The 15,752-nt window shown below is 35.2% G+C and overlaps 1 pseudogene; it reads right to left on the bottom strand.

The window, feature by feature from the left end:
• Positions 1 to 3,915: 3,915 nt before the first annotated feature.
• On the bottom strand, positions 3,916 to 5,420 carry LOC120146431 (annotated as a pseudogene).
• Positions 5,421 to 15,752: the final 10,332 nt, after the last annotated feature.

Below are 15,752 nucleotides of genomic sequence, written 5' to 3'. Positions count from 1 at the left end.
GTTTCCTATTATATGACCAACAAGCATAATCCGATTAGATGCAATGTCAATAACTTTACAACCATTAGTTTCAAACATGACATTGAATCCTTTATCACAAAATTGACTAATGCTCAAAAGATTATGCTTTAATCCATTCATATATAAAACATTCTTAATTTGTATGGAAGAGTTATTACCTATAGTGCCTATACCTTCGATGTGACCTTTCGAATTATCACCAAAAGTCACTTCTCCTTCATTTTTGGCGTTAAGCTCTATGAACCGTTTTTGTCTCCGTTCATGTGTCTTGAGCATCCACTATCAAGGTACCATGAGTTTGAATTTGTTTCCCGTGCCTTGTAGCAATGCTCCTTTTCCTACAAACATAGATTAATTTCTAATTTTTGGTACCCAAATTCTTTTGGGTTCATATTCATTAGTTTCCAAAATCCTAGTCCCCTTAGGTATCCATTTGTGTAGGATATCTTTATCTTTAGTAGTAATGAGTCCTTTAGGAACCCATATACTTCTAACGATTTTTCCATTAGAGGTTCTTCGGGGACCTCTATGATTGTAGTTTTTAAAACTTTTTCTAACAAAGTTGGATTTTGAATTTTCTCCATTTTCAAAACGTTTTGTTCCATCTTTATCAAAAGAAGTTTTAAGATCATCAATTTTCTTTTGATGATCATCATTGACCTTTGAAAGTAAATTTTGCAAATCCAAAATTTTCTTTTCAAACTCTTCTAGTTTGATTTGCAAATCTTTGATTTTACTTTCAAGATCGTTGTTGGTTTTGGATATGAGTTTATTTTCATTTTTCAATTTTGAAACATCATTTTTATATTTTAAAAACAATTTCTCATAATTCGAAGCCAACCCATTATATTCCTCTAATAGCTCATCATAAGATAAATCATCAAATTCAGATAAGTTAGAGGTTACCTTAGAATCTTCCCCGAATGCCATCAAGCACAAGTTTGCTACTTCTTATTCCTCTTCATCGAAACCATCTTCATCGCTCCATGTAGCCACATGAGCCTTGTGCTTATTTTTTGATTGACCATTTCTTTTCAATTATGGGAAATCATATTTGACGTGCCCCGATTATTTGCATTCATAGTAAATGATAGGGTCCTTCTCTTTTGGTTCATTTTTTAGGCCTTCATTTCGTTTGAATTTTCTTCCTCGGTAAGGTCTCATCATTTTTCTGAACCGTTTGGCAAACAATGTCATTTCCTCATCATCGTCATCTTCATCTGAATCACTCTCATCTTTTATGGATTTGAGAGCAACTCCAATGTTTTTCTTCTTCTCCTTTTCCTTTGGTGTCTCGTCAATCTTATCGAGGTCCACCTCATCTTCAAGCATCATTTCATGAGTGAGGAGGGAACTGATTAGTTCTTCAAGAGTTAAGGACTTTAGGTTCTTAGCCTCGATGATTTCATTCTTCTTGGATTGCCATGATTTTGGAAGTGAGTAAACTAACTTCCTCACAAGCTTTTCGTTTGGAATGATCTCTCCATATGATTTGAGACCATTGATAATCAATGAGAATTTATCCGTCATAGCTTTGATAGCTTCATTTGGTTTCATCCTGAAATTTTCATAGCTATGTGTTAGAAGACTAATTTTATATTGTTTTACCTCGTCGGTGCCTTCATGAGTGACTTATAGTTTATCCCATATTTCTTTGACGGTTGTACAAGATGAAACTCTTCCATATTCATCTGGTCCAAGAGCACAAAATATGATATGGATTGCTTTGGAGTTGAGATGAAACATTCTTGTCTCTCATTCACTCCATAATCTTGGATGAGTGAGAGGCTTGATATATCCGTCTTCTACAACATTCCATGCTCCCATGTCACTTGCTTGAATGAAATACATCATTCTATTCTTCCAATAGGCATAGTTAGCTCCATTGAAGAAAGGAGGCTTGTTGACGGGCATCGAATCGAGACCAAAGTCGACACTTGAAGTAGAGGCCATTGATGACTTGACAATCGATGTAACTCTTCCCGAATTGAATCAAGAGGCGATTAAACCTTCAAATGGTGAGGCTCTGATACCAATTGTTGAGTTAATCGATCGACGGAATCGGCCAAGTGGGGGGTGAATTGGCAATTAAAATTTTGGTGGAAGCTTTTGCAGAAAATTGAAAGAAATTGCACAACGATTTATAGTGGTTCGACTTTCTCAACCAAAGTCTACGTCCACTACCTTAGCTATCCACACTAAGGATTATCCAACAAATTCACTAATTTGTTCTTTCTTTTGAGGCCAAAGATATAACCTTACAACTCCCTCAAGAATATACCCCAATTCTTGAGAACACTCTTTCTCAAAGAGAAGATTATAAATTTGCAAACTTACAAGGAAATCCTCACAAGGTAGATTGTTTGCACAATTCTAGAACAAAGAAAAGAACACTAAAAAATGAATACAATTGAGTACAAGTAGTGTTCTTGAAAGTAAAATGAATATTGAATGAAAAATAGGTTTGAAATGCTCAAACTTGAAGTTTGATGCTTTCTCTTTGATTCTCTCTTGATTCTAGTTGCTTGTTGTTTCTTGTTTTTTATCAATGGCTTCTAAGCTTGTTTAAATACACCTTCAAATGATTCTGAATGTTGGGGATGCTTAGTGGAGTCAATATAGGCGTTTAAGTGTGAAAACAATTAATAAATTCAGTTGGGAGCGTCAGTGCATCGATGCATGCCCATGGTGCATCAGTGTAAAATTCAAATATTTTGACCGTTGGACCCTTAGTGCATCGGTGCACTAAGAGTGCACGATGCATCAAGTGCATTCGATGTTTCAAAATAGCCAGAGTGCATCGATGCATGGCTGGTGGATCAAATGCATTCGATGTTTTCATAAAATCCTTAGTGCATCGATACATGGTATGTGCATCGATGCATGAAATGCATTCGATGTTCAATTTAATTCATGGTGCATCGGTGCATCACTTTGAAAAATTGATTTTAGGCTTGATTTTGGTTCAAAATACTTTATGAAAATTGTTTCAAAAATAGTTTAAGTATAAAACACAATTTTACACATTTAGTAAGGTTTGAATTTGAACTTGAAAGACTTGGAGTAATAATTTGATATTCGATTAATTAAATCGAATATACTTAGAAACTCATTTGTAAAGTCTTAAAATTCATTTAAACTTAATTTGTTATATCGAAAAAAAAAATGTTTTCAACACTTTCAATAGCTTAATTTCCTTTTGTAGTTTGTTTGCCGATACAATCAGATTTATTCGTATCTATTGTTGTTCAACACTTGGTTAGGTTTTTAACTTTTTCTATGTATGGTCCTTATATGATCTAAAGGAATTAGTTTGAATATTATAGGAAAAGTCTAAATTATGTATTTAGTTTACGATGATAGTTATAAATTCTTATTATAATTTCAGATATTTTTATTTTTTTAGTAATACTAAAGGCTTATATTCAAAAAATATTTTGTGGTAATATGTTAGAATGAATCATTGATTATTAGTTTATTTTTGAATAAAATTTACACGACATTAGGATCAGTAACACTTGCGTACGAGTTATTTAAAGACTTTAAGGGTGAGGAGGAGATATATCAGTTATTAAGATTGTGTGCCCTAATGAGGAAGAAGGATGATGATTATTATTGTATCGTATCAATACTTTACGAGAAGATAATATCCCATCAGACTAAAATCAACAAAATGAATCCTAATATTTTATCATGATTTTGCAGAAATCATGAAATGATATGTTATTCCATGTTAATTTGTATTATTATTATTATCTTTAGTTAAGCCTATTTTTTATGTTTTAGTTATCCTACTGAACTTTTCGAACTTCATTTATTTGTTTCATTATTTTTTAGAAGTTCGATAATATCAGAATATTCAGAATTGTATTATTGAATTCATATACTAAACTTTCATGCTATGTTATCCATGGTGTTATTGATGAAACGATATAATGTAGCATGTGAAGATCCGCCTTCCATTAAAGCCTTTTTACTATGATCACTCATCCTCTTCATTCTCTGACGAACTTCACTGTCAGGTTTCATCATCCGCTTGATTTCTCTTCATCGCCATGATTCCTATAATCCATTTTAATCTCCACCGCTAATCCCAACTCCTCCACCAATGTCAATGCATTCAGCTGTTGCTCTGCAAAAAGTGGCCATGCCACCATTGGCACTCCAAACCATATACTTTCCAACGTTGAATTCCAACCACAGTGCGATATGAACCCTCCAGTTGCGGGATGACCTAAGATGGCAGCTTGTGGTGCCCAACCAATGACCTTACCAATATCAGCCGTTCGATCTAAAAATCCTTCCGGTAGCACCTCTGCCATGTTCTCGTAATCTGTTGGGATACGCATCATGCCTTTTACTGCTTCCTCCGGTCGTCGGAGGGACCACAAGAATCGGTGCCCACTCTGCTCTAGTGCGTAGGCGATTTATTTCACTTGATTCGTACCAAAGCTTCCTGCGCTGCCGAAGCAGAGGAACACGACCGACGAAGGAAGTTGTTCGTCAAGCCATTGCATGATTGAATCATAATTATGATGGACCTTGGTTGAGCCTTCGAGATTCAGTAAGGGTCCCACAGGTAAATGGGTGGAATTTGAAGCTTAGCATTAGAAAGGGAGTCAATGGCATGGGATTCAAGCTCCGAAAACGTATTGATCAATATACCCTTCACTTCTCTTACCCTTTCATCAAGTTACGGAAAAAAGTAAAAGTTGCAGGGAGGTACGGAATATTTGGAAATAATTTAATAGAAACTGCGTTTACATACGAAGGAATTGTGAACTCAGTGTCGAGGTCTTTTAACTCGTCGAACTCGATTTTTTGCTTGTCGTGAAGAGCCTGAGTGTAGAGATGGAAGCCAAGAGAACCAGCACCCGAAGTGAAAAATGCATAGTTAGGAACGCCGAACTCGTTAGCCAAATCAACCAAGGAAGAAGTTAAGAATATGTCGTGAACGAACCCGGCGAGTGGAGGTGAGTCGGGAACTGAGTTGGAGTGCTCAACTATGTTGGTGACGAATTCTTTCACAAGCAGTTCCATCATTTGAACAAAATTACTCTGGAACTTAAAAGCATCTTCGTCTGTGTCATATTGAGAGAGGTTGATGAATTTGATGCGGCTGGTGGAGGCGTCGGCGACTGCGAGAGAGTCAATGTAGGCGTTGAGTTTAGCGTTGTCCGGTAGCTTAACGGTGAGGACAGTGATATAGAGGTTGGAATTGAGGTCTACTAACTGGTTAGCCAATTGAACTAGGGGTACGACATGGCCCATGGCAGGACATGGGATGAATACTAGCTCCGCTTTCTTCATCGTCGAAACGGAAAAGAGTACGACGAACAACACCGAACGGTGGAGATAAATCGGTGATGTTATTGCTTTGCTGGGGTTTAAGAACGAACGTCGGGATTCTGGGATGAAAAAAATTAGTAGAAAAGAGCCGAATTTATAGATGGAATGTTATTTTCGTTGTTAAATATGATTAGTTTTGTTAGGTTTACGCTGCGGTTAACTAATATTCTTAGTATTTTTAAATTTGATTTTTTTATCTGTTTCGTTATTTTTATTGTGAATTATTTGGAAGAAAAAAAAGTCAAAATATCACTTTTTTACTTGATTAAATAATACTAATAAAATTATATTTTATTTAATCTATTGATCAATTAATTTGAATGGACAAAAGTAATTTTTTCAACTAATTTTATTTCATTCGTAAACGTTAAAATTCGAATCCATTAGTTGAATAGGTCGTTGCTTCTAACAAAATTATGTTAATTCAATTAATTCATTAAATTTCAGTTTAGTATTTGATGATCGGAAAACCTTATCCCTTATCGTACTTCGTGGCGTAGAAACAACAAAAGCTCCGCTCCACATATATAGGATATGCAAGTTCATCCATACGTATATTAAAATTACATATCTTACTTTTATATAAAAAAAAAAGTACTTATCAAACTTAACTTTATCATATTTCTAAAAAGGATATCACTGCAAACTAAAACTATTAGTATTAATAATTACAAATAATATTAAATTATATATAAATTTTAATTCTGTCATATTTGTAAAAAAAATCACTGTAAAGCTGAATCTATTAAAATTTCATAATGATATCCTTCAATTTGACACCGTTCATCTTTAGTTCCAATGCTTGAGCAATATATCGTTGAATCATCAAAAGAAATGGAGAAATCCAAACTAATTGAGTAATTCATTAATTTGAAGAATACAAATTAGATAAATATAGTCGAAATCAAGTTTGTACTTGTATTTATATGCTTTGTGATTTTGGTTTATGTAGGTATATCGTGTAAAAATATATGAATTATTGTTTCAACTCTATTTGAGCATTCAACTAGCATGTGATCCGATAATATAAGTTATCATATGCTTTGTTATGAAATCTCGATGATTAGATATATTTAAGCATGTCGATATTCATGTTTGATATGCAAGTTATATTATCTTTGTAAAAATATATTAATTGTCATGTTTTATATGTAAAATCAATATTGATTATAAGTTGTCACTACAACAAAACTGACTTTTGTGGCGTTTCTTTTACCTATAGCGGCGTTTTTAAGCGCCGCAAAAAATACATGTGGCGTAATGAAAAACGCCGCAAAATGCGTCGCTGAAAATAGAGCCGCTAAAGTTCGCGGCGTTTGTTAACCAAAAATGCCGCAATAGGTAACGATATATAGCGACGTTTGTAGGTACTGATATTTAGCGATGTTTGTCTTAAAAACGGCATAATAGATGTTAATATTTAGCGGCGTTTTTATCACAAACGACGCAATAAGTGTTGAGATTTTGCGGCATTTTTATTCAAACGCCGCGATAAGTCTAGTATTTAGCAGCGTTTTTAGGATACAAACGCCGCGATAGGTCTGGTATATAGCGATGTTTTTAGGATACAAACGCCGCAATAGGTCTGGTATATAGCGGCGTTTTTAGGATACAAACGCCGCTAAAGGTTGGTATATAGCGACGTTTTTTTTGATAAAAACGCCGCAATAGGTGTTAATATTTTACGATATTTTTTTATACAAACGCAACTAAATGTATGACATATTGCGGCGTTTTTGTTACAAATGCCGCTAAATAACACATAATTTAACCAATTCAATTACCCCAAATCTATTTTTTCAACCTGTTTCATTATCCAACAAACATGACAACAACAACATCAAACTCTATATCAATAACAAGCAACATCAAATCCAATATAATGAATAAAAGTTTTCATTAACGTAATATAAGTTCAGTTAAACATGGTTCAATAACATTAACAGAATGCTGATAACATAAATGAGACTATGATAGTGGATTTTGAGGTTGAGATTTCTTTATCATCTGCATCATATCATTGAGTCGTTTTTCAAATTCTTCACATCTCTGCTGATATGATGTTTCTCTCTGTGCTGTCGCTGCTTCCCTTGCTTCATTTTCCACTTTCATGTTAGCCATTTGTTGATCCATATCAGCCAACTTTTGTTTTAAACGACTAACTTCTATTTGGGAAGATTGAGACTGTGATGACGTGTACTATGATGAACTGGATCCAAAATATTTGGTGGGAGTAACAAATGATCCTTGACAGCGCACCCGCCCATATCTTTCAGGACCCAAAACGTCACTAATAGCTCGGTTTTCAACGTCATCATCATTAACAAGACCTTGACTCGAACTAGTATCGTGATACTCCGCCATTTTCTCCCTCAATTTTTCCTAATAATAAGGTGAATAAATAATTAAAATAAAAAATGTCATGGTACAAATTTAAATAAAGTCAGGTAAATTTAAAACATCTACTCAATAAACGTACCATAATTTCTGCAGCTTCAACAGTCATAGGAGTGACATCCTTCTTCGTATGTGTCATGTCGAATAGTTGGATTCGGCCAACTTTAGAACCAGATGTATTTTCCTACAATGCTCCATAATATAATTACTATTAGTTAGTATGTACATGGAATACAAAAACAATGTCAATAATCTATAATACCTCCTCATTAGCTATACAAGTAAAGCTCTTCGATCCAGCCGTGTGCGTAAACTTTTTTTGTTGTCTGCTAGCAACACCAACATGCTCTCGGTCCTACAATGTCAAACAAACACTTTTAATGATGATTTATAATTTGTTACAATTATTAATGAAAAATACATCATACCTGTCCTTTTTGTGAACTCCAAAATCGGACTGCATCTTCCCATTGGTACCTGAGCATTCCAGGTGGGACTATTTGCAGCTTTTCTTCTAGGTTGAGATCATTCTTGAAGTATTTCTTCTTTAAGGAGCTCTTGTGGTCCCTCCATCTCTTCCCTAACGCTTGCTTCACATAATTGTCAGAGATCTCTAACAAAAATTTCTCCTATACAGCAAATAAGTGTGCACCGTAAGACTACATTAGTATTGAATTTCTATAGAGTATTTACTAATGATGACATTATTACCTTAACAAAATCCAACGCCTGATTTTTGTTACTATTAGGCATTTCGCGCCATGACTCATAATTGATTGGTAACATATTTGCATTACGTCCAACTATGCCTAAGTAACCTGCTAGAAGACGTGCTTCTGGGCCAATAGGTTGACCGACATCGTTTCTTGAAACTTTGACACGATGCCCAGGAGGAAGTTGATATAATTCCTTCAAAGTTATACGTCCTCGAGTCTTGCGCGTTCCAGCATTTTCAACTATATAAGAAATTATTAAATGTCAGTTTTGAAAATGAACAAAGTAGTAAATAAAGTTTCGAAGATTACCTTGAATTTCTACTTCTTCTTCAACAGTTTCAGGAACTTCAAAAGACTCAGGTGCATTCGATTCCTTGTTATTTCTTTCTTCATGGTCTTCAGAATGGTCCCGATAATATTCTCACAAACATTTTTCTCAATAAGCATTACATCAAGATTATGTCTCAGAATCTGCTTTTTCCAATAAGGCAACTCGAAGAATATACTCCTCTTTTTCCACAAGTCTACCTCATTTGGATCATCCTCTTCATCAGACTCATCATTAGTTTGTTCGTCAACTTCAACCTCTTCATTGACATGCTTTGCCTTTTTCTTTGATCGTGAGCTACTTGGTTGATTCATCTTTCCATAAGTAAAATTGATATTTTTCAACATTCTGAATATTTCAGAGTCGATTTTTTGGTCAGGAGCATTTTGAAACTCTTCATCACCATCAAACATATTCTTTCGACATCTAAATCTATGATTATCAGGTAACCACCGACGATGTCCCATATAAGAGAACTTCTTTCCATTAACCAACCACTTCGAACATGTTTGTGCAGCACAACAAGGACAAGCATAACGACCTTTGGTACTCCAACCAGATAAATTTGCATATGCAGGAAAATCATTAATTGTTCATAATAAAGTCGCACGTAAATTAAAGTTCTCATTCGTCAACACATCGTACATTTCGACCCCTTCCCATAACTGTTTCAACTCTACAATTAGCGGCTGCATGTAAATATCAATATCATTCCCGGGGCCTTTCTCGTCGGGGATTATCATGGATAAGATGAAAGATGATTGTTTCATGCAAATCCAGGGAGGCAAATTGTATGGAACAAGGACAACAGGCTAAGTACTATAAGAAGTACTCAAGATTTTGAATAGATTAAACCCATCAGTTGCAAGATCGAGCCTGACATTTCGAGGATCTCTCGCAAAAGTTGGATACTTGTTGTAAAATGACTTCCAAGCTAAAGAATCCACAGGATGCCGTAATAATCCATCATTTGTTCTGCCATCATGATGTCACCTCATAGACTCAACAGTCTTGGAGGACATAAACAATCTTTGTAGCCTAGGTATGAGAGGAAAATATCGCAGAATCTTGACTGGTTTCTTTCTTGATCGTGCTTGAGCTTCATCTTTAGTAACATTTTCTGCCTCTCTAATCATCCATCGAGATTTTCCGCATACATGACAAGAGTCATGATTTTTTTCGATCACCCCAATACAACATATAATCATTCGAACAACTATGAATTTTGTCATATCCAAAACCCAAATCTTTTATCATTTTCTTCATATCTTTGCATGATTGAGTGATTTTTGCAAAAGGAAACACTTCTGCTAGTAACTCCAATAATTGCGTAAAGGAGTTACCAGTCCACCCTCCCATGCATTTTAAGTGGAAAAGACGAATGCAGAAAGAAAGCTTTGAAAACTTTGATCCCTTATAAAGTTGTTCATTCATTTCATTCAGCAACTTGTAAAACTTTGTCGCTTCTCCATTTGGCTCTTCATCACTTACAATTCTTCCCATCTCAATGAAATCGTTAACATCATTCTGACAATAATTTTCTGTAACATACGGCTGATGAGTGTGCATATTAAATGCATCTCGTAACATCCCTTCCATGTCATCTTCTCTAAAAGTTGGATGGTGAGAATGAGCATGATAAGTCGAATAACTCGTGGATGCAGATCTATCTTATACAAACTCTCCATGAAAGATCCAATTTCTATACCCCGGAACAAATCCAAACACAACTAGATGCTCGTACACAACTTCACGAATATGCCAATTAATGTTCACACAATTCTTACAAGGCCAAAGAATCATATTCTCTTGGCTTGCATTCAGATAAGCTAAATTTAGAAAGTTTTCGACTTTATTTCGATATTCGACGCTTATCATTGAGAAATCCATCCAACTCTTATCCATTTCGTATTTCTGGAGTTTCAATTTCAAATGTTAATTGCTAATATTATAGATAAATTTAGAACCTAAACGGAAGCATTAACCATCAGATTTAGTGCATAATAATATTAGCATAGTATAGAACTAATCACTCCTAATATTTGTATATTAATATTTTCAAAAGAAGGGGACAACTTAGTTTAAAGAGTCAGGAATATCATATCATCCCTGCATAAAAGATTAATGATAACACAGCTTCCTAGAGTTTTCCTATATTTCTTCTTCATATTTTAATCTTCTCCATATTGTTCTATTCAATTTTCATCAAGGTAATATTCTCCAGCTCTGATTGAATTAGATTAATGATACTACTAGTAAAACACATTTAACTCAAAACACATATGAATGTATAAAAAAAGGAAAAAACGCAGAGTGATAATGAATGTACCCTTGAAAAATGTCCAGCCCTGATTAACACTGACTTTACCAAACTCTTCAGTAGCAATGTAGAGCAATTCCTCTATAATAAAGACGAATTGCAGAAAATATTTTAAACAAAGGACAAATTGCAGAAAATACAAAGACCCAGTATGCACGATGCTTTAATTAAATCAAATTAATCAACTTTTTGGGACATGGGCTCTAAAAATGCATTAAAGGAACAATGCCCATTGAATCAAAATGAAGAAATAAGCAGAAAATCAAAATATAAATTTAATGCTATCAAAATGAATCAAAACGAAATGTTGCGAAGAAATCAAACCAAAGGAAGACAACACATTTACCTTATCTCATTTATAACGCGAAGAAATAAAGAAATAAGAGCGAAAAGGTCGATGGTGGAGGAAGATGTTCTTACCTTTGTGACTGTCGTCGATGGTGGAGAACCGATGTGAGGGTTGATGGAGGAAACTGAGCAACTGATTGGGGAATAATACGATGAAGAGAATAGGGATAGGGCTCAGTCGCAAAATTTAGGGGTTTATAGAAAGTTGCGGCGTTTGTAATCCAAACGCTGCTATAGTTGCACTCTATCGCTGCGTTTACTTAAAAAACACCACTACTTTCCAAATATTGTGCGGCGTTTGTGTTTAAAAATGCCACTAACGTAAGCCTCTATAGCAGCATTTTAATAACAACGCCACTAAAGTTCTATTATATTACGGCTTTATATAAAAACGCCGCTAAATCATTATCCATAAAACGACATTTGTTGGAAAAACACCACTATGGATGAACATATTACGGCGTTTTTTGATACAAACGCCGCTAATTACCTTTGTTTATATAAGATTAATTGATTTTACTTATTAATTTCATTTATTCTCTACATAAACTTAATTTACTATCATAACGCTTAATGTAATTAACAACAACCATATATTTTAATTAAGGCACACGTTATGCATACAATTACTTAACAACAAAATACATTAAAATCCACTCCAACATTAAAGTTATGCATAAACAGTCTTAACAATATTGTTCACTAGAATTTAGTCTTCATTGCTCCTTCGTGAGGAAAGGACGTAAGAAAGTTGGTTTCCTTGTTTGATGACGCATCGTTAAGTTTTTCCTCCGTGAAAACTCTATATGGAGAAATTCTTCATGCATTTCACCAAATAAATCCCCTACCTCCGGTTCACCAAGAAGACTCCATGCGCTCTTCAGTGCTTCACTTGAAACAGATAACGACCTTCCACCTAAAATATGAAACTTGATTGGAGGTGGCTTGGAAACATAATCAAACATTAAAAAAATTTAAATAGATGATATAAAGGTTTACTTGGAGTAACAGTAGAGGCAACGTCTTCTTCATTGAGGATAGATATTGCTTTTGCAATTGAACATTCTTTCAACGCCACAAAGTTACCAAATTCGGTTCTAAACATCGGGTATTTATCAACTCCTCTATCATCGTTCTCAATAAGCTTTGAACATCCTACATGCGTTCGATCTATGAAATTTTATAGTAAAAAAAATTTAGTGCCACAAACTTTCAGCGATTAATTATTACCTTCATTTAGGAGATCGGACATGGAAGGGTGTTTTGCAATAGGAGGGTCTTTCGGGTAATCATCGAGTTTGGACGCCAAGTTCGGACTTATAGCCTCCCAACGATAATTTTATCCATCATCAGAGCAAAGACGCCACGTGGACTTTCTGACGATAATTTCTCTTACTGAATGCAACACCTGCTCTTTGTACCACAACCATTTGTTCACGTTTTCAAAAGCAATTATTTTTCTATTCGAAAGCAAAAAAAAACACTTCTCCCAAGCAGTAAACCAGTAAAACAATATGTATAGATATTCTTTTCCTATTCAAAAGTTATTATATTTCTCCATTACGTTAGCTTTCTGGGTTTTCCCCATTTTCAAAATATCAACAAAAAATAATGAAAAAGTTCAGTAGTGAGAGAAGGATCAAATCGTGCCATCGTGAGATAATTGTTCGCTATTGAGAGGGCAAATTTGGTCGCCGGGACATACAGAAGACGACATCGGCTGCAATCGTGTGAGGGCTGTTGTTGTACCAGAGAAATCTCTTTTAGGGAAGTAACGCTGAAATGATTTTAGGGATTGGGCAAAAAAAATTGTGGAACATATATTGACCCTTTTGCGGCGTTTTTAAAAAAAAGGCCAGTGTAGTGCATATTTTTGCGGCGTTTTTATATAAACGCCACGATAAACAACATATTGCGGCTTTGTTCCTACAAATGTCGCTATATTATTACTCTATTGCGGCGTTTCTTGCACAAACGCCACTATAAACAATACTATTGCGGCGTTTGTTTGATAAACACCGCGAAATTACTTCTCTATAGTGTCGTTTGCTGAACAAACACCACTATAAACACCACTATCGCGGCGTTTGTATAAAAACGCCGCTAATTACCACTCTATTGCGGCATTTGTTGAAAAAACGCCACTATAAACATATCTTTTGCGGCGTTTTAACTATAAACGCTGCTAAATTACCACTCTATTACGGCGTTTGTTTAAAAAACGCCGCTAAAGTATCATTTTTGTGGCGTTTGGATAGTAAACGCCACGATATGCTTAAATTTTGTGGTGTTTGCCCTTAAAATGCCGCTAAACATGCCACTACATAACACTTTTATTGTAGTGTGTGTGCTAATTTGATAATGTAAATATCAAATTTTGAAATGGTGATAATATATTAAAATGAGTCATTGGTTATTAATTTAGTTTCGAATAAAACTGGGATGACATAAGATTTATAACACTTGTGTACGAGTTATCTAAAGACTTTGGTCTTGAGGAGAGAAGAGATGTTGATTTTTAGGATTATGTGTCATGAAGATGAGGAGGGATAATTAGTATTATTGTATTGTATTGACACTTTGTGAGAATGTAAAATTTGAAAATCCGTAGATTACTTGTATATCATCATACTAAAATCAATAAAATGAATCGATCCTAATACTTTGCCGTGATAATGATACTTTACAAAATAGAGATGCATGTCAGGTATATTATTCCATGCTAATTTGTATTATGGTTGTCTTTTAGTTAAGCCTACGATATACTTTATTTACGTCCCGATTATCTAACCGAATCTTTTTTAAGGTTTGTTCTATTTGTTTTACTGCTTTCGTAGAAGTTTTATAATATTTTAAATATATATATATATATATATATATATATATATTTTTTTTTTTTTTTTCTAATGCAGATAGACACCGAAATCAACTAGAAGACCCTAAATCCTTGAGCAGCGTCGATACAAGCACCTGCGGCGGATTCTAGTATTCCATCACTCCAATCGGAACACGAAGGCTGAGGCCTGACAAGCAATCGACAGCCTGGTTCTGTTCCCGACGAATGTGTCGAAGTTGCACAGCCCAATCACGCTCTCTCAACTCATGAAGAGCTGCCACCGACGAATTTCCACGAAGCATCTTACGAGCATGATAAAATTCTCTATACCTCGAGATTGTCGTTTCCAATTCAATCCTCCGATGACCGAGGTCTCAAGCATAAAGGAGAATATCATGAACACCCCAAAGTTCTGCCACAAGGATTGAGCATCTACCCAAACTACGGGAGAAACCAAATAACCAGTTCCCATCTGAATAACACAATAAACCCCCTGATGCTGCCATGTTAACATTCATTCAGACTGCACCATCCGAGTTCGCCTTAATCCAACCAACAAAAATGCCTTACCTGTACCCTGAGAGAGTTTCCAACTGCCGTAACAGAATTCCTCGTTAAATCGTTTTCCCAGAATATGTCCTCAACAAAATGATTACATTTGAAGATGAAATCTATGTTGCACGGGGACGGCTAAGGAGCCACGTTTCAAGTACCCGATATGTTTCGGGCACAGGGACGGCCGGGGTATGTACCGGGGACGTGCCACGATGGCAGGTACGACTGACCGAATTCAGGAACGGCCAAAGCTTATTTGGGGATGTTTTGGGGACGTCCCCGATGGTATCAGGCAGAGAAAAGGAAAGTAGATCAAGGTGGCGTAGCTTTTGCAACCCACCGAGCGAGGCTGACATCGAGCCACCGAGTGGGGAAGAAAGAAAGAAAGAAAGGAAAACAAGGGAGAAAGAAAGGAAAGAAGTTTGCCACTCACAGTGTGAGAAAGTTGAGTCCTTAGCTTTCTGTAGAATTGAATGAGAGAAAAGAAAAAGAAATAAACCAGTTGGTTTCAGTTTTTCATTGATTGCAAGTGGGAGGAAGAGTTTTCAAATTTTCATTAGACTAATCCTTTTTTATTTTCATTCACAACCTTATTTATTTATTTTGGTACAACAAAAGGTTAGTTAATTCATATGTGAGTTTGATTTCAAGCTTTTTTCAGATTCTAAATGCCAAGTAACTTGACACTGGAGCTTTTGCTTAAATACAGGATTGTACAACAAAGCCAAGTTGGCCATATGGCCAAAACAACTATCAGTGGTATAATTAATGCACCAAATTTTTTGTTGAATTTAGACAATGGTTAAATCTCATTTTTAGTCATTATAATTTAGGGTATTTATAAATTAGTCCTTAAGCTTCGACTATAAATACCCTAGCTCA

The sequence above is a fragment of the Hibiscus syriacus genome, unplaced genomic scaffold (genome assembly GCF_006381635.1).
Source record: "Hibiscus syriacus cultivar Baekdansim isolate YM2019G1 unplaced genomic scaffold, ASM638163v2 tig00110926_pilon, whole genome shotgun sequence".
In the NCBI taxonomy this organism is placed as follows: domain Eukaryota; kingdom Viridiplantae; phylum Streptophyta; class Magnoliopsida; order Malvales; family Malvaceae; genus Hibiscus; species Hibiscus syriacus.
Note: the sequence above shows the minus strand (reverse complement) of the source record. Positions and strands in the feature narration are given on the sequence as shown.